This window comes from Lynx canadensis, chromosome D3 (assembly GCF_007474595.2).
Source record: "Lynx canadensis isolate LIC74 chromosome D3, mLynCan4.pri.v2, whole genome shotgun sequence".
Taxonomy (NCBI): Eukaryota; Metazoa; Chordata; class Mammalia; order Carnivora; family Felidae; genus Lynx; species Lynx canadensis.
This window is the reverse complement of record NC_044314.2, coordinates 18,171,961-18,198,260: the sequence shown is the minus strand read 5'-3', so window position 1 is coordinate 18,198,260 and position 26,300 is coordinate 18,171,961. Positions and strand designations below refer to the sequence as shown.

At 44.1% G+C, this 26,300-nt stretch overlaps 1 protein-coding gene across 1 annotated transcript in view; it reads left to right on the top strand.

Moving 5' to 3' along the window:
* ONECUT2 (one cut homeobox 2) overlaps positions 1 to 16,474 on the top strand; it is a 69,611-nt gene extending 53,137 nt beyond the window's left edge. The window contains exon 2 of the transcript XR_003973163.1: positions 16,323 to 16,474. The gene's annotated coding sequence lies outside the window, so the exon portion shown is untranslated. The remainder of the gene's footprint in view (positions 1 to 16,322) is intronic.
* The last annotated feature ends 9,826 nt before the right edge of the window (positions 16,475 to 26,300 follow it).

The following is a 26,300-nucleotide window of genomic DNA, read 5'->3' as shown; positions in this document are numbered from 1 at the left end:
TAAAGCTCACAGAGGGGTTTTCACCCTGGCAGTGTGCGTTGATCCGGGTGACCACCGTTGAACCTCTGCGTTACAAAATGTTGTATATATAAGCATTGAATTCAGCGAGAAGAGAAAGTTCATTCTTGGTCTGCTGAGTTTAATGATTATGGATATTTTTAGGTCATATTTATCAGGAAAGGGAATTTGAGCAGTACACGTGTGACACGGAAGGGGTTCGGCTTTTGGCCTCTTCCTCTTGATTTGTAGGTGTGTATACTTTGTTTCTAGGCCAGCTCTGTATTTCTGAGAAGTTTAAGCCTCACATCCTTGGATCCTTAAGGATTATTCATTGTAAATGAAAGATGACCCTAAAAGTTCACAGGAATAGACAGGCCACTTTAAGAAACAATTGACTTGAAGTTGCTTCTCTCTTCCCTTCTTACTCATAAAATGAATTGGTCTTTTTAAATTTTCTTTTGGGTCCATTCAATGATTAAATCACCATTAAGATCCATTCATCAGAGTGATTTGTATGTTAGCCAATGAATCATTCGCAGCTTTTGACCAAATGGGTTTTAGACATAGGCAAAGATCCCCCTCTAGTCTTTATGGCTCTTTATTGAGTACTAGTATTTCCCACTTCACATAATAGAGTTATCTTTGAGCTTTTAAAAAGACCACTAGGCAAAGAAGCTAAGAAGGGAAAAGACCGATCGGCTCATGTGTCCCATGCATCAAAAGACTGTAGCTAGTAGAAAGCAGACTGGCAGGCTAGGAGCCGCTTACCCCTTTCTGCAGTTTCCAATACAGATCTATTCGAAAGTCCTCTCCCGTCCAGACAAGCTCCAAGCTCCATCTTCCCCCATACAAGGCAAACTCGTAAGGCCTTCCTTCCATTTGGTTTTCTTCCCCAATTCCTATTAAAAATAGAATCCTCAGAATACCGGGGAGACCTAAGAAAGAAGATCCGACGGTTGAGCAAGGGTGCTCCCCTAGAAGCAAACACCTTCTTCCCCAGCCTTCCTACCACCAAACCCCACAAGAGGGAACCTAGAGAGAGCGACTGCAGCCTGAACACAGAAAACATCCCTCGATTGGCAGACCCCTCCTCAGCAACACCCCCGCCCCCGCCCCCAACCCCAGCCTCATTCTTCACTTGCAAAGTGTGACATAACCACGGGACGAGTGCCTTGCTTGAACCAAAGCAACGATTTAGCCAGTCTGGACCTCTCTGTGCTTTTTTTAATCCTTCCTGTGAATACCTCAGCTTCAACTGGGCCTCCATACGGTAAATTGGTGGGCTTATTGTACTGTGGTGCTTTGCAACGCAACCCTGCAAAGAACACGATTTGTACTAATACCAAAGGTTCTTTCTCTCTGTCTCCTCCTTCTGCCTCCCCCGTTCTTGTCCCTTTTCTAGTCCTTCATGGTTCCAAAGCTTTACTATGAACCTGGGCATGTTGGCAATGCAGACCGCGCAATTCCTTACCGAATTTTCTCAGATATACCTCATAGATAATAGTGTTTAGAGTAATGTTATTATAGCGTATGTAATAAATTATTCACTGTTTCTTTTGGTAACTGTGATTTAAAAAAAGAAAAAAAGAAAAAAAAGCTTTATACGTTTTAGGTTGTGCTTTTGTAATAGACAAAAAGGTGCGCTTAAAAAAAATGTATGTTCTTTTTTGTTCCCCCTTTGGATTTTATTTATTCTGGATTGGGGAAAGTTGCAGAATGAGCCCAAAGTTTACAGTTTCATATTTTGCTGAAGAAACAATCTGTGTTCATTTGCTCTGTTGAAAAAAAAAATTATTTTCTACATTTGTGCTACTTGGTCTGAACAATTAATTGTTCTGTGTTAACAGTGTAGTATTATAATTAGCAACTGCCAATCAGTGCTATAATTTTATGCATGAGGCTAAAACTTTAGCAGTGTGATGCATTGTGGTCTTAATAGCAACATTTTTCATTTTGAACTAGATCTTCCCCTTTGGTTCAATGGACTTTTTTTATGCATGGGCGCCCATCGTTTGTTAGCAATTGTGGAACAGTTGTGTATACATTAAACTGTGAAAATGTACACAGTTCAGCCTCAGACATTGGTAATATTGCTTTTATTGGGAGATGTCTCACCTCAAAAATACACTTACATCTGTTGGGATTTCAAAATGAGTCAGATGGAATCAAGTTCCAATTTTGCGAGAAAGGTCATTCCAAGTTTGAGTTACCAACTTGCATTCCACAAATTGGGATCCTCATGACCCAGCAGTATCACTGTATTTGAGAGGGGTCTGGAAACAAGCGCTGAAAAACAACTCTGCATTTTTAATGTCCTCGGAAAGGAGTCACTTTGGCTTTATGTTCATGACCTCGGACCTAACTGGCCTGTGTATTTGGAGATGTGAATTCATCCAGCCCTCGCCTCTCCTAGATCTCTGCCTGGGAATGGCCACTTTCTGCTTGGTTTCTTCTGGTATTTTGTGGTCAGGTCAGTTCTCAGTAGCAACTCAAATGGAGTCAATATCGGCAATTACTCTCTGGCTTTGTTGTCCATTCTCCCGGACAACCCCACCAACTGTTCCAGTGATTTAGGCCAAAATGGCCATTTCTCAAAACACCACCTGTGCAGCCAAATCATGCTTCTTGCTCCCAAGAGTCAGAGGTGACTCTGTTTCCTGCCCAACAATTTTATGTTTGTCCTAAAGGGAGTATAAGAAGTTTTGAAACACAGTTTTGGGAAACCATCTTGGTTTAAACTCCCCAATTATCTGAGGCCGCTGTATCTCAAAAAGTATTTTACAGTTGCAGTGGGTCGGGCAGACTTGTTCTTCCTTACATTTGGGGTCTGAAACTCATTCTCAAGTTTCATACCTATTTCCCAAATCAGTATGCTTGACATAAAGCCAAACCAACTGCCAAGCACACTTTATTCTGCGTAGGAGAGTGCAGTTAGGGAAACAGTGGTGGGAAAACAGCCATCTGCTATGCAAAATATCGGAAATCACCAACAGTGGAACATTCCTATTATTGGTCAACGAGAATTTGGGGGAACGCGCTTTCATCACCAATAGAAACAAGCATATTTTTTATTTGGCCTTATAAAGTAGCTTGTGATAATAAAAGCTTTGTAATATATAGTCTTTTTAATTTTTTCCCCGTATTAATTTGCCAAAGATGGGAATGGATAGAAGAATTTTCAGTTGGCTTTTGTAAGACAGTTAATGATTGTAATAGTGTTCAACCTTCCAGAAAGCTTTATATGTTCTTCTGCAATAAACCGAATCAATTGTTTGTTTCAGTGAAGTTCTCCTCACATGCGCAAACCCACAGATATCTTGGTGCAGATTTTGTAACATCTACAAAGTTCAAATGCATTTTCGATCCAAAGTAAACAGAGGAGTGTCTGAGACATGAGCGTGCCCAGCCCTTTGTATTACAAGCAACGCATGGGTCTTGCTCACTAGGATTTGCCAAGAAGACTTGTCTTACGAAACTCGAGGTATATTTTGTTATGCCATTTTATGTCCTTTTTTTTTAAAAAAAAAAAAAAAACTTTGTGGAAAGTGATATGTTGAATCAAGTGTAAGCTGAGTTTTCCAGACAACTGAAGTAGCTACATCGTGAATGTTATTTTGTTATTAAAAGGTTTTTACTCAATGCTTTGTGCCCGTGGACGTCCTTTCCTTGGAGACACAGAACTATGGAATTTCCTCAGCTTGGCCTGGATTCTGCTCCTGCTCTCATGGGGGAACGAGGCCATGGCCTGGAAAATTAAGGTCCTGGGCAAGAAGGTAGATTTGGGCTCTAGGAAGAGATCTCCTTGAGTGTCACTTTAAAGAGAGCTGGGCCAAGCTTGCTAACTTTATACTCTCTCTTTCTCTCTCTCTCTCTCTCTCAATGCCAGCACTTCTCTGAGATCCCTTGTCCTTGAGCACATGCCAGCATGAAAGCAGACCCCAATTCTTACAGGAAAGGCAAGGAAGAAAGAATAGCAATCCCCAATCTTCAATGGCTCACCAAGCACCCATCTTTCCCCAGGTGGGGCTCTGCCAGCCAAGGATGTGGGTGGCCCATCTGGTTGGCTTCCCCACCTTAACTACTGCAAAGCATACAGGTCCCACAGTCCAGTCGGGCTCTTTCCAACTAGAATCCCCCTTACCACTCTTCCTCCGCGTCCTGGTTTAGTTATGCCATCCACTTTTGTCCACTTGCCGACAGTTATGTGGAAAACAAAGAAAGGTATGAATGGGTTTTTCTGTCATTTTGTTTCTAATTCGTACTTCAGCTAGTCCCAGTTCTTTGATCTGGAAAAATACCAGAGAGAAAAGAACCCCTCACTGCCTCTTTGTGCCTTGCTGCTCTCTGAGGGGGCCATGCACATGCCCTGTGCTATTGATCTTTCTTAAGGGGCCGGCGGAACCACAGCAGTCAAACCAACCAGGACACGGCCCGCCAACACGTAGTTTATCTCTGCTTGGAAGTCCTATTTAAGAAGCTGTACAGCTTGGAGTTTCCTCCATCTTCCTTGCTTTGACTCAGTTTGGCATTTAGTTTCAGAGTCAGTTTGCTCTCTAGGGAAGTTTTTTTCAGATTACGACAGGGAGCCTGCTACCTAGGAAGAGAGGTGAAGTATTCAAAGGCTAGCTAGCTATTGGGTAGGGAGTCATACCCGGAACAGATACTTCCTTGAAGACAGAATATTATTTCCTTTCTTGACTATGCCACTTTGTGTCTAAATGGTGCCGGCAGGCAAGCTTTTCACCACACAAGGTTGTAAGACGTCTGCCAAATTGGAATTCCTGAAAAAAGAAGACAACTTTCACATTAACGAAATGGTAAAGAACATCTAAGTTTGGCAGGCAAGGACTGAGATAATGCAGGCACATTCTTGGTGCTGGGTTTTCTTCTAATCTAGATCGCCAACATCCAGATCTTATTTTCCCCCCTTCATCCTGGAGCAGTTCAGGCTTTTCTCTCCCAGTCTAGGATGCCAAATAATTTTATGGGCAACAATAATAGGGACTGACCAACGTTTCAATTAGTTCTCTTGAGACTTCATCCTTTGCTTTTCTCCAAGAAAGTGTTTTCCTGGACTGCCGAGAAAGAGCCTGGCCAATTTTTTTCATCTTTCCTATTCGCATATTTCTACCCAAATTAACATTTTATTAGTACAGGTACAATAGATTCTTTCTTGGTCAATGAATTCTTATTAGAGAAGCTATCCTTCCCCCAAAGTGACTGAGAACAAGTTCCAATGTCTTTTATTTCATGGGCTTTTGTTCTCAGGATTGAGTGAGTCCTGGCTGTTTTCTCACTTTAGGCCCTGATCTCAAATGTGTTTATTTTGGGTACTAAAAACACGTCTTAGTATCACATGCTGGCCTGTGGAGCTTGAATCCTTTCTTGCAATCTGTTGGTTGCTTTGTGGTTTTAAAGGTGACTAAGATGAGGGAAGGGAGGAAGAGGAAAAGAGAGAAGAATTTGCCCCAGCTCTATTTAAAGTTTTAAAATGTAAAGAGACTTGTTAAGCCATGGGAAAATGGCTGTAGAGGGTTAACACTCCCCTCCCTTATTCGGAGCCGTGTTCTGCCACACGACTCACAGGTCAGCTCTTCTAGAAATCCAGCCTTGTTGTAGAAACCCAGCTACCTTTCATAGACCTCTATCCAGATCCAAGATGACAAGAAATCAAAGAGTCATGTGCACACCTCTTGTTCTGTTTTCCTGATTTTTCAGATATTATCTCCAAGAAAATCACAGAGGAAAGCTTTACACTTTATTGGTCAATCCTTTTGACATCGCTTCTCAGATTTAAAATCGGTAAAACATACCCCTAAAACTTGCACTCCTTTTTATTTTGAAAAAGAAAACCCACACACTAGTTAATCCACATTCTTATTTTCTTTACACCCTGAGCTATATTTCCAAAGCATATTCTATCCCCGATTTTGCCCCATCTCAGACATGTTAAGTCGGAATGTGCTGCAAGATTTTCCAGGGATGGTCAACAGGGTATATGTTCAGTGGCTGCCCTGAAATCCTGGTGGGGGTGAGGATCACACACCATTATCGAGGGGCTGCTCACCCCTTGATAAGCTCCCAATCCTTTGAAAGATTTCTTTGAATGTTAACTGCATTTTCAATTTTGCTCATTTCCCACTCTGATGTTTTGTCCACGACATTGCTTACACTGGATTCTTTCTATTTTTATTCCTATCATTAAATGGTAGTGCTGTAAATTCTGCAATTAATGTCAAATAAACTGCTTTCATTCATTGACCATGGCTCAGTTGGCTTCTTTCTCTTTCCATGGAAAGGATTAAGCATCCTTCCCCTATTGCATCCCATCATGGTTTCATAAAGAACAGTAAAGTTGCTCTGCTTTAAAGATTGCAACTTCTTTACCTCTGACAGGACGCAAGACACATTTCAGAATTAACAAATCTGCCAACCGTGTTATCAACCATAAAGGTTTGGGGATGCCCTGTAAAGACTGTCTTATTCTTAACCCATTAAAACATTACAGATGACCTATCCTAACCCTGTCCTTATACAGATTGCATTTGAGGTTGCATGTGGTGAATTAAAAAGGGGATCCCTTTATTGTCACCATATGGAAGAATGAAAACAAACAAATTTGGAGCCAGAGACCTCATATGGAATTTAGGCTCTGACATAAATTATATAGTTTTCAGGAAGTCACTTACACTCTCTGGGCTTCAATTTCTCCAACAAGGTTAAGGTTAGGATAGGTTATATCTGAAGCCCTTTACATCTCTGTCAAGAGCTTTTGAAGATATTTATATTTTTGGCATAGGTCATATCTTGGCATATTATTTTTTAAATTTAATGAGTTACAGAGTTCTTTAATCCATTTTAAACTTAAATATCCCCAAGTGGCAAAGGAGTTCCACTGGACCTTTGGTCTAAATGAAAAACCCACTTATAACCCAGCCCATGAAGCAGTTAGTGCCTTTATCTAGGCTAGTGGTTTTTAATTCTGGATACATTAGAATGACCTAGAGAACTTTTAAAATATACTGATACTGAGGTTCATCCCAGACCAATCAGATTTGATGGGGTGGACCCCAAATACTTATGTATCAGTTAGCTTTTGTCATATAACAAACCGCTCTGAAACACAATGACTTAAAAAAAAAAAAAAAAAAAAAAAACAACCACGTTCATGGGACGCCTGGGTAGCTCAGCTGGTTAAGCGTCTGACTTTGGCTCAGGTCATGATCTGGCCATTTGTGGGTCTGAGACCTGCATCGGGTTTTGTGCTGACAGCTTGGAGCCTGAAGCCGGCTTCAGATTCTGGCTCTCTCTGTCTCTCTGTCTCTCTCTCTCTCTCTCTGCCCCTCCCCCACTCATGCTCTGTTTCTCTTTCTCTCTCAAGAATAAACATTTTAAAAAATTAAAAAAAAAAAAACAAAACATGTTCAAACACACATACACACTCAAAGAAGCCACCATGTTGGCTGTCAATTTGGACTGGTCTCAACTGGGTGTCTCTTCTTGTCTTGGCTGGCTCATGTATCTGCCCGTCAGCTCCCCAGGGGGACCGGCTCGGTCCCGCCCAGATTCACAGGGAGAAGAGTGAAAAGAGACTCTAGATCTTGATGGGAAGAGGTGCACAATCACATTGCCAAAGGAGGAGTGAAAAACATGCACTTTTTTTTTTTTTTTTTGCAATCTTCTATAACCTATACGTTTTAAAGTTCTCCTAGAGACTCTAAACGAAGGCCCAGCCAAATTTGTAAAACACTACTGTAAAGCCTACTGGTTCTCCTTTTTTTTTATTTTTTCACAACTCCAACCCTAATCTGTGCCCACTCTTTCAAATACCTTTACTGTATAGCTTGGACTCATTTTATAAGAAAACTATTTACAACTTCCAAACTTGTAGTGCAGGTTATCACCTGTAGGCTGACTTTACAGGATTGAAAAAATCTGCCCAAACACAATGATTTAGATGCTTGTTTTGTTGGTAAATGAACTACCAGCCTCAGCTACTGGTATCTGCCCACTATTCCATGTGCAGGGCTGGTGGGAGGCCCTGGGAAGGCAGGAGCTGTGCACGGAGCTCTTCCTGCTAGAATACTCTGGAGGAATTCTGGGCTACCTCAGGCACATGCAGGGAAGAGCACTGGGCCAAGCACGACCTTGGGGCCAATCATGGAGATCTTGAAATAGCATGGCCTTTGGTTCTAAGATGGAATCCTTCCTATCTGCTATCGGCATCTTTCTTCCCCAAATGGCATGTCCTTATTTATTCAGGCTTCTGGACAAAGAAGACCATCTTAGAGAACAATAAACATGTCTAAACTAGATGATCACCAAAACCTCTTCTACCTCTGCTATCTTCTGCCTTGAATAATCCATCACTGTTACTCAGAAAGTTAAACAGTGGCTAAAGCTGGAAAGTTTCAAGTCTCAGAGATGTCTGGTCTCACTTTAGCCTCATCAGGACAACAGAAACAAAAGAAATTTGTAATGTAGGTGGACCCTTTGATTGACCCTTTGGATTGGACTCATTGGAGGGAAATACTTTCTGTTTTGGGAAGCTTGTTGACATGAGGCCATCTGTCGAGACTTTGGTTGGAGTCATTTGATGGGAAAGGGTATCCTTAAGTCAAATACCCAAAATTATTTTTTTAAGTTTATTTATTTTTGAAAGAGACAGAGACAGTGCAAGCAAGGGAGGGGCAGAGAGAGAGGGAGAGAGAGAGAATCCCAAGCAAGCTCCACACTGTCAGTGCCGAGCCCAATACGGGGCTTGAACCCACGAAACTGTGAGATCATGACCTGAGCCAAAACCCCGAATGAACCACCCAGGGGCCGCCAAAATACCCAAAAGTATTAGCCACAGTCCTTACAAATCCCTTCTCTTACTTTTATCTGTTCCCTGGACTCTTTAATGGGGCGATTTTTAAGAAGGGAAAGTACTTGTGAAAGGAAAAGAAAAAGCAGGAACAAATTTCTGGAGACCTATCAAGCAGGAGGAAACACTGGTCAGTCCACAACTGTTCATGGAGAATAATTATTTCTGGAAGTAAAAATAATGGTGGCAGCCAACCCTGGAAGCACTCACTATGCCGTCACCTCCATAACCCTCCTTCCTTGCAGTACATGGCAACCTTGTGCAGTAGGCTGGGGCAGGGACCGTCATGCTACATGAGGCTACATGGGTAGAACCAGAGTAAGTGGTAACACCAGCATTCGGACCCAGACGTCAGAACTGACCCCCTTGGACCTAGTCATTCAGTGTCGTATGTACCACAGGGACCGGAGATTCGCGTGGCACGCTTTCTCTGGTTGCAGCCATGAAATCACTATGTCTATGGAGTCATCTCTGCTAGATGCCAAATAAATGGCACAAACAATCAAAAACTGCCCAGAATTCAGAAGAAATGGGGATCACCCCAAACTGGGCCGCTCAAAAAAAGGCCTCTCTCGCCTCATGTAGGTTTCTAAGTACTACATTTTCTTAACACATTCAGCTGAGCACCACTCAAGCGTGGCCAAGTAATCTGGATTTGGAGGAAGAGATAACATCCCTCTCCCCACATAACCAACCTCAAATGCACAGTATGTTCTTCACATGATTAATATTTAGATGTCTGCATCATGTTTCCATTTTTACTTTAGCTCTCGCATGGGAGGGAAACCAGGGTTTTGAGTCAGAAGATCTGAACTTAGGCGCCAGGTCCACCTCTTGCTAACATAGGCAAGTCACTTAAATTCTCTGATCTTCAATTTTCCTATCTACTGGGCATAAGAATATGACAATATGCTACTGTCCTGCCTAGTTGGCAAAGTTATTGCAAACATCAGGCAGCGTGATAGGTATGGATGTGAGCTATTGAAGATAGCTATCATTTCATAAAAATAGAAGTCTGAGGCTCAGAGAGGTTAGGTAACTTGCCCTGGACAACACTAGTGGAGCTAGGATATTTGAGCCCAGGACTATCCGTTTCAAAGCCCACCTGAAAATGCCTATTTAAACGTAGATTCCCCAAGGAAAGGAGAGCCATGTTGTGGCATCTGTACAAGTGCATACCTGTAAATACCATGTCATAAGATGTTACTTAACAATTAGCCCCGACAATAGAAGTGTAACTGGTAGAAGAATACATTCGGTTTTTTTTTTTTTTTTTTTTTTTTGAGAAAGACAGAGATGGTGCAAGTGGGGGAGGGCAGAGAGAGAGGGAGACAGAGAATCCCAAGCAAGCTCCGCCCTGCTGGCTCAGAGCCCAACACGGGGCTTGAACTCACAAAATCCTGACCTGAGCCGAAACCACGAGTTGGACACTTGACTGAGCCCCTAAACTCACTTGTTCTGCCCTGCAAGAACTATTCATAAAAATTGTCATGAATTGACTAAGCCAATTTGGTCCTATACAAAATTTGGGTTCTTTGTGGTTGCTAATCATAGCCACCCAAAGTCTCTGAGATGGGCAAAAGTTATCTACATCCCCCAAACTCCCTGTCAGATTGTAAAGAAAGTGAGTCTAAGACCAAATACTGCCACATAGGAGAATTTAACCAATTCTATTGAGCAAATTAGTCACTACGCTACGTATATTACCTGCTGTATAACCTCAATGAAGTCTGAGTTCTCTGTCCTACAGGGACCTCTATCCATATTCTAGACAGACCCAGCAACATTCCAGAGGCAGGCTTTCATTAGCCCTTGGGCAGCATCAGACAAAAAGCAACTTCCTCAACCAAGGATGGAACACAGGTCTTCTAGGCATCAGACCTCCTGCATATTCCCCAACAGTGCACGCTGAAGGTGCCACTGGACTCTTACACCCTATGCACGCAAAGGAGGGTGGGAGGGGCTCTCCAACCCAATTACCTTAAATACCTTTAATCTCTCACACCAGGGTCCATTTGTCACACTTCTCATGATAATCAATGGTCTACTATTTTCACCATTAAAACGCCACCTCTGCATTCATTATGCTAATGAGCAGAACGGGTGCTGACTGAGATGGTGGCTGAAGAGTACTGGTGTGAGTGGTGGCTGTCCTGCCCTTCAGAAACGCTGGTCACTCACCATCCAAGGCTGCGCACCCTTGACGAGGACGATTTACTGCCCCCAGACTGAAGCGTGAACAAGCTGACACACATTACTGAACTATCCGTGCTAATGTCTCTTAAAATGAGTCACAGTCATTACAACCAAAGTCCATGTTTTTTTTTTTAATTTTTAATGTTTTTATTTATTTTTGAGACAGAGAGAGACAGAGCGTGAGTGGGGGAGGGGCAGAGAGAGAGGGAGACACAGAATCCCAAGCAGGCTCCAGGCTCCGAGCTGTCCACACAGAGCCCGACGCGGGGCTCGAACCCACGAACCGTGAGATCATGACCTGAGCTGAAGTTGGACGCTTAACCAACTGAGCCACCCAGGCGCCCCCCAAAGTCCAGGTTTTATCCACATCCTATGTTAGAAAAGACTGGAGAGCATACGTTAATTTCAATATAAGTTACAATCCTTTATATCGCATTTATTCATCTCATTTTCCTCCACAACCTGGAGCACGCATATTATTATCCCCATTGAATAATTAGGTGCCAAGAGTTTAAATCACCTTCTTCACACTCATCTAATCACAGTTGAGGTGGACGAATATTTACTATGTGCTGGACATTGTGCTGAACACTTTACATGGTTTGTCTTTTGTTCTCCCAACTACTTATGAGGCAAGTACTGTAATTATCTCCTACATCACAGATGAAGGAACTGGTGCATAGAGATGAAGTAACTTGCTACAGGTCACCGCGAAGCAGCCTGACTCCAGGGCTAAGCTCTTATCCCTGTAGTTTCCTTCAGTTTCGAGCAGAACTTAGATTAGTACTCACAGCTGGGGACTCCTACTCCCGCGTTCTTTCCACAGGAAATCCTGATTGCTAAGAAGCAGACGTCTGTAGAAGTGAAGGTAGTTCAAACGCCCTTCCAACATCTCTACAAAATGTGTTCGCAGCTTGATGTTATAGTTGATGGCCATTCAGAAGCTGTTCCCATTTCTGCTCCCATTTCTGTGTCTTCACTTCACCCTTGGGGAACTCCATCCAGAACATGTGTCTAGAACTCTGGGGAGCTGACGCCGATGATGTGGGACTTCCCAACCACCGACAAGCAGACAGAGCGGGAATAAGAGTTCACTCTCGGCTGTGGGTACACGGAGAACCCACGAGAGCGAATTTTTAAAGGATACTAATAGAGCTGCAAAACTGAAACCACAAAGAAAGCAGCTGGCGTTGGGATGAAGCAGTGGCTACAAATACATCTCCTACCAGAACTATTTTGGAATCACCTCGTCTGAGCTTTCAATGGTCCTCACCGTTACCATCATTGATATTGTCACCACTACCTTCACCTGTACCACTCTGGCTCGATTTTCAGACCAGTAAAAAATCCTCCCGTCTTCTCCCGAATTCGGAACGGATTGAGAAAGAGACATAGAAATTAAAGTCTTTTTTAAAAATCCATTTCATTGGTAGATATGGATTGGAGAACATGCATTGGATTTGTGACCAAAGGGGTTTCCTAATGTAATCCTCCTGAACTGAACTTACCCCCCCAAACTGCCGGCCAACCTTTCCCTCTTTTCAGTCCCGCTTTCCTCACTCCTCATGGGGGTTGCTCCCCAAAGCACCTCCCGGTAAACCTGCATGTGGATCTTGGGTCTCTGGGTCTACCTCCCAGAGAACCTAATCGAACACACCTGCTTATATGCCTTCCTTCACTCCACTCTCCCCTCCCCTCCCCTCCCCTCCCCTCCCCTCCCCTCCCCTCCCCTAAATAAAACACACAAACTTGGCGAGGAGGAAGGAAAGGGGAGGAAATCTAAGAGACTCAACTATTTCCTAAAGCAGACTGTTTAAACAAGAGACTGAGATATTATGAAATGGTAAAACTAAGTTCCTAACATGTTCCCCAAAACAACTGGAAAGGGCTCCTGAAGATTAGAAATAGAAAATTAAGAGGCTCTATCCTTTTTAAACATGTAAGATGTAAGCTGAACTAAAACTGAAGGGGGATCCAAATTGGACAAAGGCTGAAGGTTCTGGGTGCTTGAGGCCACCTAGCAGCGTGGGAGGCATTGCTGTGGGCCAGGACATCTCCCAAGAGAAGGACACAGCTGTCCTCAGCCTGTGTGCGGATGTTGGGGATGGAAACAGCGTATGAACTGCTGACGGTGGAGAGAAAGTTGGGAAATCGTTGCTGTTCTTGAGCATATCTTACAAAACTAGTATCTTTCCAATAATTTTCTAAGGCAATACGTTAACACGATGGTTATGACCGCAATGAACAGATGTTAAAAGTAGCGTGAAAGCAAATCATGAAACAAGAGACAACATCAGCAAAGGAAGTAGCCCCCTTTTCACATGCTCACACTCCCAATGATAATGGCTCAGGCCACCCCATCCTGCTTAGCCTTGCTCCCTCCTCACCCGGCTGTTGGAATATGACCGGTCCCCTGGGAGTGGAGATTTGGGGTGTGAATTAGTATTCTACTGCTGCATAACTAATTAGGGCAAACTTAGCAGCTTAAAACAACACTTATTATCTTCCGGAGGCCAGCAGTCCAAAGGTATAGGCAGGGCCATGTTCCCTTGGATGGTGCTAGGAAAGGACCTGTTCCAGGCTGCTCTCTTAGCTTCTGGCGGTTTGGGGCAATCTTTTCATTTCTTGGTTTTTAGACACACATGGCTGTAATATCTACTTTCACATGTTCCCAGGATGTTATCTCTGTGTGTATGGGTCCAAAAACCCCCTTTTCTTATAAGGACACCAGTCATATTGCATTAGGGGCCTGCCTACCTTATTCTTGTATGAACTGATCTTAACTAATTGCATCTGCAATGACTCTATTTCCCAATAAGGTCATATGTGGGGTACCAGTATTTAGGGCTTCAACATATGACTTTTTGGAGGATACAATTCAACCCCTAACACTCAGTATGAGTCATTTGACAGCTGAACTTTGATCAAGACCTCTTGGTTCCATGGTTAATTAATTAGTCATTTATACTTTTTCTGCTTCAGTTTAGATATTGTAATTTGCTCTTAACATTTTGCAGAAAGAGAAGAAAGGAGAAAGATAAGAGGAGAAACAGGAAGCGAGGAAGGAGAAGGAGGAAGGGAAAAAGAGAAGCGAGTGAGGAGAGGGATAGGGTGTCACTTGCTGTAATACTGTAGGGCCTGGATCCCATATGGATTAAATTGTATGACATTATATGTTTGTCAAGAGCTAAATTTCACAAGATCTAAAATACTCTGCCCGTGGGTTTTATGGCAAATGAAGGCTGAACAGGCCTCTTTCCCCCCCAACCTGCCCCATCTACAATTAGAGACACTGCTTTCCTTGAAAAATCGCCCAAGGTAAAATATCGGTGTTCTCTACGATCCGCTGTGAGGTCAAATCCAGAGCCATGGGCAGCTTCCAAAACCATTTTCTGCCCACACTTACTCATGGCTGGCCACCACCCCTCCGCTGCCTCTCTCCTAGCCGGACCTCGGCCTGCTCAGCATCCTACAGCGAGAGGAAGGTCAAGAGTGTAGGTCTTGTGGCACTTCTGCTCCACGGGGTGAGAGTGGCCCGCATCCACCGACAGGGCAGAGCAGAGCAGAGCAGAAGACAAGAGGCCCCGGGTCCTTGTCCTCCATGAGCTGAGGAAAGGCATGTCCTCCATGACCCACTGTACCAGAGGCACCGCCGCTCTCCCCTCAGAGAAGTAGCCGTATCTTCCAGAACAAATCTAGTCACGTAGAACTCAGGATTAAGTCAAGCTGAGGGTCTACGAAGCAAAGAACACGTCTGTCCCTCCTGCATGCACAGTGGAGTGGACAGATGCCTCTGTGGTGCGTGACCGGGAAGTGCTAACCACTCTGATGCCAATGCCTGAAACCCCACCGTGCCCAAGGTCCTCTTTTGCGTTAACTATTGCCCTCTTTGCATCCTCAATTTGAGTTTATTCACTTTTCCCATAAAGCCCATGTCCTGCATATATTCTTTCATTCATTTATCTTTGCTCGCTGTGCCAGTGGTTCTCAGCCTGGGTGGTTTTCCCCACCAGGAGGCATTTGGCAACGTCCAGGAACGTTGTCGGGTCTCGCTACTGGCATCCAGCGGGGAGGCCAGGGATGCGGCGAAACATCCTACGAGTTACCAGGCAGCCCTGCACAGCAAAGAATCCTCCAGTCTGAAATGTCAGCAGTGTCAAGAGGGACACACTCCAGTCTGTTCCCATAGCAACACTATGTGGGTTTTTTGTTTTTTGATTTTTTTTGTTGTTGTTGTTGGTAGTTGTTCATATAAAATGTGTACTGTTGGGCGCCTGGGTGGCTCAGTCATTAAGCATCTGACTTTGGCTCAGGTCATGATCTCATAGTTCATGAGTTCGAGTCCCACACTGGGTGAGCCTGAGCGCCACTTCTGGTGAGCACAAGGCCCACTTGTGCTGGGTGAGCCCTGGGTGAGCCCCACTTCTCTCCCTCTCCCACTCGCTCCTTGTGGGATTCTCTCCCTTTCTCTCTCTCTCTCTCTCTGTCTCAAAAAATGTGTATTTTGGGGGCATGCATTTTCAATTTATGTAAATGATACTGCATTAGAGCTCTTGTTCTGTTTCTTATAGTTTTCATTCATCACCCAATTTTTAAGGTCATTTATGTTGCTGTGTATACTCCGATCCACTGGCTTTGTTACATGGTAACCCGCAGAGGGCATCACCACATTTTACCCATCCACCGCCCCCCCCCCCAGATTGATTCCCACTCCCAGCCACCATAAACACTACTTCAGGGAGTATCCTTGGGAATGGCCGCATACTGCCCATGTGAGAATGTCTGTGGGGTCAATACCAGGAGTGGAATTGCCGGGCATAAGGTAGGTGTATACAGTTCATTAGACTGAGTATGACAGACTACTCTCCAGAAGGGCTACCCCCGTCTACACTCACATCAGCAGCATGTGGGTCTTCTCAGAGCCCTTCATTTGAAAGGTATTCTCTTTGAAAACACACCCATGTTAAGATTAGCATATTAAATCACCATCACATTCAGGATGAACTCATTTCAGCAGGCCATCTTCCTTACAGGAGGTAACTTCACTGGCCTGAGTGCCATGAATGAAATGGCTCAAAGCAAAAAGAGGAGATGGTGGGGGGGAACCCAAAGATAGACTTCTACCCAGGAGAATTTCCTTCACTTATAATGGGCTACCATCCATTTGGGTGGGCCGTTGGGTGTCACTTTCTATTAAATTTGTTTTCTTAACTTCTAAGATAATTTTAACTTGAAGGATGTTTCCTTTTTCCAAAAACAGCTTCAAGCATAAATCAAGAGGAACCACCTAGAGAAACAGAAGCGTGTTGGAGACCAGACTCTTCTGAGAGGTGCTTGTGCTCCTTTGTGATATTACTCATGCTTAAGTCATTCGGTTTGCTCATGGGACATGGAGATCAATAAAGCAATATAACCACAAATAACAGATGCCTATCAGTGGTATAAGAGGAAACTTTTAAAGAAGATTCAGGGGCACCTGGGTAGTTCAGTCAGTTAAGCGTCCCACTTCGGCTCGGGTCATGATTCCACAGTTCGTGGGCTCAAGCCCCACATCAGGCTCTGTGCTGACAGCTCAGAGCCTGGAGCCTGCTTCGGATTCTGTGTGTGTCTCTCTCTGTCCTCCCCCACTCATGCTCTCTCTCTCTCAAAAATAAATATTAAAAAATTTTAAATAAAGAAGATTCAGTAACATTCCACACTGAAGATGGCCATCTCCAATGTCCTAAAGCTAAAGTCCATTCCTGCAGAGTTCATGAGTAGTGGACAATGGGCCCTGACTGCCAAACAGACAGGACTAAGCAGCCCAGAAGGACACCTAGTGGTGTCAGAGGGGCTGGCCAGACAGCAGAGAGCCCCCAAGAGGGGATTACGCCCCCAACAGCAGTGCTCTTGAGTGCCAAATGTTCTCAAAAGTGGGTAGGGACAAAATCTTCTTTAGAATAATAGCCCCTTCAGGTAAGAGAAAGGATTTTGTGAAAACTTCAAATTACTTTCTAGTGAGTTTTTCCCTCAAAATAAGGGATAACCAATAGACTATCCCTTTTTATCCGCTCCCACATGTCTTTAGACAACTGAACTGAGCCCTGGAGATCCTGATGGGCAGCCCATAGGAGTCCAGGTCAGAGGCAGGTACTGTGCTCCATGTTCAATAAGCAAAAACTCGCACACATAAACCACTACGATGGGCCTACAAAGCTCCAATCTTAGCAGTTTGGCACAGCATCCCCTAAATATGCTTTAGTTCTCAACGCACGAAAAAACAAACAAGCAAACAGAAAACATTCATCGGATCAATAACACACACACACATACACACACACACACACACACACACACACACACACACATTGTGTATGCACAGCAAGCCTTCAGCAGAATTCTTTTTTTTTTTTAAGTTATTTAGAGAGAGAGAGACAGAGAGGGGGAGGAGGGGCAGAAAGAGAGGGAGAGAATCCCAACCAGGCTCCACGCGTTCAGTACTAAACCCAATGCAGGGCTCGAACTCACGAACCGTGAGCTCATGACCTGAGCCAAAATCAAGAGTTGATGCTCAACCGACTGAGCCACCCAACCGCCCCAGGCCTCCAGCTAAATTCTAAAGCAGATGCAGTTTTCTCTGCTTTTTCAGTCTCTTCCAGGAGGTTGCCGGGGTCCTCACACTGAGAGCTCCCTCCAGACCTGCTCCCCACTGGCCCTAGATCTCTGGCGACCCCCTCTCTCCTAAGCCAGGACTCCATCACAAACCAATAGTTGGGCTTGCAAAACTGGAGCCCGGACAGGAAGGATAGATAGAGATACCAAACCTTCTCCAGGAGAGGAAAGAGGCCAGGAGAGAATGATTTGGCAGAAGCAATGATTTTTAAGTCAATTAACTGTCATTTCCTGAGAACTTTTGAAAGTTACCTATCTGTGTGCTCTCAACCTACAGAAAGCGCAGGCATCATTTAAGGGTGAGAAATTGATTCTGCCTCCAGGTGTTTCTATGTCACAGGGGATCCGGGAGCAGCATCGGATTTGCATTTCTATCACTCCCTCCCCAAGCCTGACTCAGGTACCAACGCTTCCCAATTGCTCCCTTATTGCTCGAAACCACCTTTGGCTTTGTTACGTTCCTAACCAAACCCCACTTTGAATATACTAGTCATTTCTCAGAAACTTGGGAAACTTTCTGCTTTCTCACTGTGTGAAGTTTCAGGAAAAGGTTTATTTCCCCCTCTAGGCTTATTTTTACTTAGCTGAAGTCATTGGAGACCACATAGACTTTGCATTTTGATCAGACATCTTTCAAATGTGCTGGCACTATAGCTGAATTTCAATGATCGTGTTCAGTGATTTACAAGAGAGGATATCAAAAATGCCTATTCCCGGAGATCTCCTGCTTGTAAAAGTCCAGACAACACAGCATTTACTGTCTATTTACTCTCACAAGTACACCGTCTCCTTATTCCTTTTACGAATAAGTAGGAACACTCTTTATTTGGGCCCAGCATTTGTGTTAGTAACCACAGCATACACAAAGTGTAAAATGGTCCATTTCCCTCCAGAAGTTCATAATCCAATTGAAAGTCAAGGTATGTACATAACATGGTTAAATAACATTATAAAGTAAGGTGAATGTGTTTTAAACAAATGCTCTAAGATGTACTAATGGGCTTCTATGCCCAAATTCCAATGCGGTGGTGGGGGGTCCCCACACATCCAAAAGCAAGCAAATCTTGCACACCAGCTGGGCATCCTACAATTAAACTAATTTCTGACACTATCATCCCAAAGGCAGCATCAGACCCCCCAGATGAAGGGCTCAGTCCTATATGACTGCCCTCCCTTCAGACGCCAGTTTCCACCTGTGCTTCTAACCAACTAGCCATCGACGGGACGTTCCCCCAACTCCCTCCTCAGGTTTGATTAATTTGTTAGAGCGGCTCACAGAACTCAGAGAAACTTTTTACTTCCTAGAACTTCTGCAGAAGAGGTACACAGGGCGAGGTATGGGGAAAGGGCGTGGAGCATCAGTGCCCTCTCCAAGCAAGCCACTCTCCCTGAATCTCCTGTGTTCAGCAACATGGAAACTCTCTGAACTCTCTCCTTGTGGGTTTTTATGGAGGCTTCATTACACAGCCATGATTGACTAAATCACCATCTGCTGGTGACTGAAGTTACTCTCCAGCTCCTCTTACCTCCCAGGAGGTCTGGGGGTGGAAATCAAAGTTCAACCCTCTATTCATGATTGCTTCTTCTGGCAATTAGCCCCTATCCTTAGGTGCTTGGCAGTAAGGCTGACTCTTACTCATTTTTGTATCACCAGTATCTTATCCTTTACATGGTGGGACATGAGATCTAGAGGCCGGTGGGTAATGGTAAGAATGGGAAGGGTCAGGCCACGTGGGGAGAGGAGCCAAGAGCCAACCAACAAAGCAAGAGAAGTGAGGTCAAGAACCAGCTGAGTGTTAGCAGCACACTGATTGGTAGAGGACTGATGGAAGCAGAGAGCAGGCACGAGCAGTGCTCTGTTGAGAGGTAGGGCCCTGTGCCTCAGATTGGAGCCAATGAAGCGCCAGCTGCTAGGGGAGCACACGATTCCATGGCTCAGGCGAGTACCAGAGTAGCCTGGAAGCCCAGGGGCTCCACTTCCCGTGGGAAGTGCCCAGATACGACGGCCTCTGATGACCACACTACCAGAACATTCAGGGCCTACAAGCCAGATGGAAGAGACAGATTAAGGCACATTTCCTTGGGGCCAGGAGAATGAGCCTTGGGCAGCCCAAAGAGCCCTTGGTTCTTCTGCCAATCCCGAGGAAATGTATAAGGACCCTGTAAGTTTCTCTGTCAGGTTTTCCAGAGTCTCGGGGAAAATCTGTTTCCTCTCTGTGCCAAATACACACACAATGGCCATGACAAGAGCCCCTCTCTCATGAACTCCCATCTTTCCATACCATCCCCTGTGAATACTAATACAATATTTACTAAGGCTTAAAGAGCACTGTTAAGTGCATGAGTTGATTTAGAATGATGGAGAGTGTCCACGCAAAGAACAGGAACTCAGCCAGAGTAGGGACCCCCCCAAAGGACAAGTAGATACATCATTACCTAAAGACTCAAGCTAGCAAATGTCACCAGCAGGGAAAAGCAATTCTTTAATTAGGGCTTTCTTTACACCTATTGTTAACACCAATGTTTTATAGATAGATAGATAGATAGATAGATAGATAGATAGATGATAGATAGATGATAGATAGATATAAAGTATTATAAAATAATACAAGCATAAAGTTTGAAACTTTCAACAGCACAGGCTGGCATTAAATGAAAAGTATAGGGACGCCTGGGTGGCTCAGCTGGTTAAGCGCCCAACTTCGGCTCAAGTCACGATCTCACAGTTTATGCGTTCAAGCCTCACATCGGGCTCCCTGCTGTCAGCACAAAGCCTGCTCCCGATCCTCTGTCCTCTTCTCTCTCTGCCCCTCCATCCCCCCCCCCCCGCCGTCTCTCTCTCATTCTCAAATAAATAAACATTTAAAAAATTAAGAAAAAAAAAAAGAAAAGTACATCTCTCCATCTCTCTCCCCCATCCCCAACCCAAGTCCCACACTCTGGAGGCAACCCCTGTCAATCTTTTGTTTTTCATTCTTCTACGTTAACTGCCATAATTCTAAACAGTATGCACAGATCTCAATGTCTTGATTTAGCGGTGGTAAACAACAACAAGTTATCTCCTTTCTCTTTGAGAGAGGAAGAATTTAGCTTACGTTTCCACTGGATTCTCCCTTTTCTGAGTTTGGTCAGTCACGCAGGCGTATTAAAGCGCTTTTACACTTTTAACTGATCCTCTGTTTGCTCCACCTTCCCTACACAGTATCTCTCGCCTCATCCCCAAATATAATGAGAAAGGCTCCACCCCTGCACTCACCTTCCCTCCCCCTTTGACAAGTTGACCTCTGTCAGCTGGAGCATTACCTTTACCGGGTCAATGATTGTGCATACGTGCTTTTCTATAATTGTAGTTGAGACTTCTGTTTTGATAATAAAAATTAAAATTAGTAACCATTTAACTACAATTATATGAATGTGATTATATGACTATTAGTCACTGCAGAAGTCGTGTGATTACATCCATTGAAAAAGAAATATGATTGTCACTGATTCTCCTCAAAGGAGGATGGTCCAAGGGTTAAGGTCAAATGGATTCTCTTGTATTCCATCAAGTGCTCAAGATCAGGCCACATTTTTGCTCATTTGTATTTGAACTAAAAGTTTCTTCTCTAGTTTCCCAGTCGTTTTCTTGGCATTTCTAACCGTGCTTTTATCTTGCTGAGAGAAGAAACAAACAAACAAAAAACAAAAAAACAAAACAAAACAAACCATCTAACTCTTCCTCATGAGGTCAACAGCTCCCAGCTTCTTAATCGTGCTGCCTATTAAATGATCCCCATTCTATTCTTGGAGCAGTTTTTTAGGGTTCTCTTTATGTTTTAATATGAGCTGGGCTTTTAGGTCTGCTGCAGAGGTATCACCCTGGGATGGCTTCCATTTCAAACCTAGAATTTTATCACTGTTTCCTGGGCCCTTAGCTGCTTATCTCTCTCCTGTACTCATGGTAGAGGACATCCTCAAATAAATGTATTAAAGAAAGTTTTCTTGGTAGATAAAAGATTCTGATTCATTCTGAACCCAGACGGCTGGAAAAGTGTTTATTTTACCTTCATACATATATAATTTAAAATTTTTCTAGGAGCCACATTAAAAAAGTTAAAGTTATTAATTCGATATTTCACATTACTTTTCTCATACTAAGTCTTTGAAATCTAGCGTATATTTTATAACTATGGCACATCTCAACCTAGACTAGCTACATTTCAAGTGCTCAATAGCCACATATGGCATCTGGCTACTCTATTGGACAGTGCAGGTCTAGAACCTTCTCTTTATCTTTGTGCTTTATTGCTTCACCTAAAGATATGAGTGGGGTGCCTGGGTGGCTCAGTCGGTTAAGGGTCGGACTTCAGCTCAGGTCACTATCTAACGGGTTGAGTTTGGGCTCCACGTCGGGCTATGTGCTGACAGCTTAGAGCCTGGAGCCTGCTCCAGAGAGATTCTGTCTCTCTCTCTCTCTCTCTCTCTCTCTCTCTCTCTCTCTCTGCTCCTTCCCTGCTCACAATCAATCTCTCTCTCTCTCCCCCCCAAAATAAATAAACATTAAAAAAAAGATATGAGTATTTTTTCACTTTCCTGCTCAGAAATCAGTATGACTTTTAAATTTTAAAACTCGTGTTTTTCTTTAATTGTTAGAATGCTCGGGCTATAATTTATGTCATAATTTCCTCTCTCCTGTTCTTTCTTCCCAGACCTCTCATTACTTGAAATTAGTGCTCTTAGACTGATATTTTATCTCTTCATTTTCCTCTATTATTTTTCATCTTTTCACCATATTACTCAGGGCTCTGAGAGAGTTCATGAAACTCATCTGCAGCCATTTTATTTGATTTTTCTGTTGGCAGTCATATTTTTCATTTCTACGAATTCTTTTTGTTTTCTGTAGGCTTTTTTCGTAGCAGCCTGTTCTTTCTTTATGGGTACGAGATCTTGTATCTCTCTAAGGACTCTCATGAGAGTCTTAAAATTTCTCTCATCAATTATACTTCAATTAAAAAAATTGTTTTCATTCCAAATGTATTTTTTTTCCTTTTTCTTCATGTCTGTCTTCTCTTGTGTAGTGCTTGTTTCTTTCCTTCACAGTCTTGGATTGCCCACTCATATTTATGCACAAAATGCTCAGTTGACTGATACAGGAGGGTGATGGGTTTCCTCTAAGAAGGCGTGCACTTCCACACATGACCTGGCCTCTCACCTGAATCAGGGCAATGGTGGCAGCTGATGCTGAGCTCAGTTCTTGAGAGCTGGCACCTCCCTATACCCCTTCCCCACTCACCACCAATGTTTTTAAAGGGTCTTATTATAAAGCACCAGCATACACATGAGGAGCCCTAGCCTTCTCCAGACAGCTCAGATCATTTCTGCATATATCTCTGTTTTGGTGTATTAATTGAATCTCTGACAGAAATTAGAATCTCGGGGCTGCTGGTACCTTCCCCACTTCCATTCTCAGTGCCGTTATGGGATTTATTCATTTTTGGACATCTTCACTGTCATTATGCTGGGATGTTGTGTTCAGCTGCCATCTTGAATAAAAAGACCAATTATCTTTAAGGGAAATATCCCTCCTCTTCCAAAGCCACTGTTGCCCAAAAGATAATGAGCAAAGGTTTGACTTTTGAATTTGATTTTCATGGTGGAACTTTTGTTAGGCAAAGCATAGGTTTTTACACTGACAAATGACGATCTGACCCAATGGAAGTCTAAACTGAGCCCAGGCAGCGGCGCCTGGGTGGCTCAGTTAAGTGTCTGACTTTGGCTCAGGTCATGATCTCACAGTTCATGGGTTCGAGCCCTGCGTCGGGCTCTATGCTGACAGCTAGCTCAGAGCCTGAAGCCTGCTTCATATTCCATGTCCCCCTCTCTCTCTGTCTCTCCCCTGCTTGTGCTCTCTCGCTCAAAAATAAATTAAAAAATTTTAAGCTGAGCCCAGGCACATGCCTTCCAATCTTCTCTCCAAAGTTCTTAACTTGAAACATTTTTATGGAATGTGTAGAGACACTACCAACCCTTCCCCCTCTCCTTCTCTAACAATGAGTGCTTGGGGGAACTGAGGATCAAGGGTTTGTCTGTGTTTTGTCATCTACAATATAGGGTGAGGACACTGGCCTAATGGTGAAGAGACATGGATTCTAGTCTCTGTGCAGACCCTCTCTGTTCTGCGGTGGTTCCCTAACACTTGTGAGCCTTGGCTGCCTCGTCTGTACACAGCACATAAACACCATTCCTGCATGTCTGATGGGGCCGGTATAAGGAGGAAAACAGCTAAGGTACTGACACATATTCTGTCCTCAAAAGATTCTGCTGAGTGATTAAATGAAAGGCTCAAGGCAGGTGTCTTATTCTAAGGGCCTGACTGCTAAAAGCCAAAAAGAGTGATCAACGTCCCTGCCAGCATCCAGGCTAGCATGCAGAGTGGACCGGGCTCTATCATCTCTCCCAGTGGGCTTTCCAGAATGACTTTGGTGATCACCACAAAAGCAAAGGAGGCACAGATAGCTCTGGTCACAGCCTTCACAAGCCAACAGCTTCCCACATATAAGACACTCATTCACCACCAGAAAGGCTGGCCAGATGACAGGGGGTCTCAAGGAAAGGGCTGGAAATTACGAAGGGACCCTGCGTCATTAAGTCTCACACTCTCCTTTTAGAGATGAGGGACCAAGTGGCTCTGAGTGGAAAAGGGACTTGCCCAGTTAGTGACAGAGCCAAGACCAGAGTTTCTCGGACGATTGTCACATACCATCTACATCACCTGGAACCATGTCCTAACGCATGAAAGTCTCATTTTGAAATACTTCTTGGAGGCAAGTCTCTCTTCAACAATGCCAAGCTGGGTTTTGGGAGACTGACCTAAACCTCAAGCCCAAGAAGGCTTTGGACCCCCAAACTGGTGCAAGCACCCGCTGGGACTCAGAGCTTGTAAGACATTTCTTTGGGGGACTAGTTCCACTTGCCCAGTGCCCAGGCCACTCTCCTTCCGGGTGACCTCCAGCGTCCGTGTGGCTGAGTCCCCACCTGGCAGGAACGCGCATGCCCACACTTTAGGCCATAGCCCCAAAGTGCCCGGCACATTCCAGGCTCGCACCATCTCCAAAGGGCCCGAGGGCCTTGCCAGAGAAGGGTAATGGCAGGAAGCCACAATATATTAAAACAGTAGATTAAAACAAACAAGAGCATTTTGGATCGTATTACACATCACTTTCCTCACGTCTGACAACAGAAAAAAATCAAAGGCGGTAAAAGACCATCGTAGACCATAATGGTCTAATAACTTGGTGATAAAAGCGCTTGTGGGAGCAGCGTGGGAGTAGTCTGCTCCTGGTGCAGGAATCAAAGCTCTCCTCCAAATCCACAGTGGTGTGCTCAGAGGCATTACTGCTTAAGTGCTCGTTTAAGACTTCCTCCAAAATGCAGCACACTCACTGGAGAATCATAATTAGGCCTCAATTGTGGGCCATATTCACACGTTGTGCATCATCCTTAAAGATGACAGAAGAAAAAATTACCCAGGGCCACGTGGAGTGGATATTAGCTCTTTCACCATTGTCCTCCATGGAAAAAAAAAAAAAAATTAACAATTCCCTGTCTAGACTCACAGCCTTCCGAATACTGAGCACTCAGGACTTTGTTTTGCACTGAAAAATGGAAGAAGAGAAGTTGGGGGAGCAGGAGGGCTGGGGGGCCTGAAATTTGCACGGTGGGGATGGACATGATCAAATCCATAAGAAAGTAAGAGTGTCAGCTTTCTCCATTCCTGGAGCAGGGTCAAACCCAAAGTCACGGAGATCAAGTTCATCAGGAGTACAGCAGCCCAGAGCTGATTGTTACGTAGGAGCACATCACCTTTTGAAGACCACTTTCAACTAAGGGTTTGCATGATGAACTAAAATGCCATGAAAATGTCCAGCCATTTGTCCATTACTCCTTCTTCTCTTCCCAAACCTGCTCCTGTCCCTAAGTTTCTGCTCCTGGGGAACAGCTTTTATTTTTTAAGAAACTGACAAACAAAACTGCCCATTGCTCAGAGTGTCCACGGAAGCTTCGGTCCCTGGTGTGTGGCTCCCTGGTCCCCGTGGGTCCGTTCTCGTTCAGCAGAAGTCCACTCGGCCTGCTATCCAGGGGAACGGACCTAAACCTGATCTCGGGTCATTTCTGTTTATATTCTGAACCTGCCTCCTGCTGTCATTTCTGCATGCTCTTGTCTAAACTGATCCCACACAAAAAAGCATATGTTTATTGGCTGTTCTTTTTTTCTATTTCCCAGGAGCACTTAACAATTCCCACTGGCTCTTCTGTGCCCCCATTTGGCCCTCGGTCATGTATTACCTGAGTTTCCTTGGCTTTTTCATGGGCTAGTCTGCCTTGGAACACATGACAGTCTGTTCCATTCCATGTGTCTCTCGCCAAGCCCATGTGCCGTGCTCATGGCAGAACTTCCGTCCCCCCCTTGTTCAGTTAACTGAATTGCTGACTCCAGTCAGCTCTTGTCTGGAGACCTGGGGCATAAGGACAAGAAATCTCTAGATTTCTCTGCTGTTCATTTTTTTTTCAACTGTAAACCCCCATCCTTTTCCTCTCCAAACCA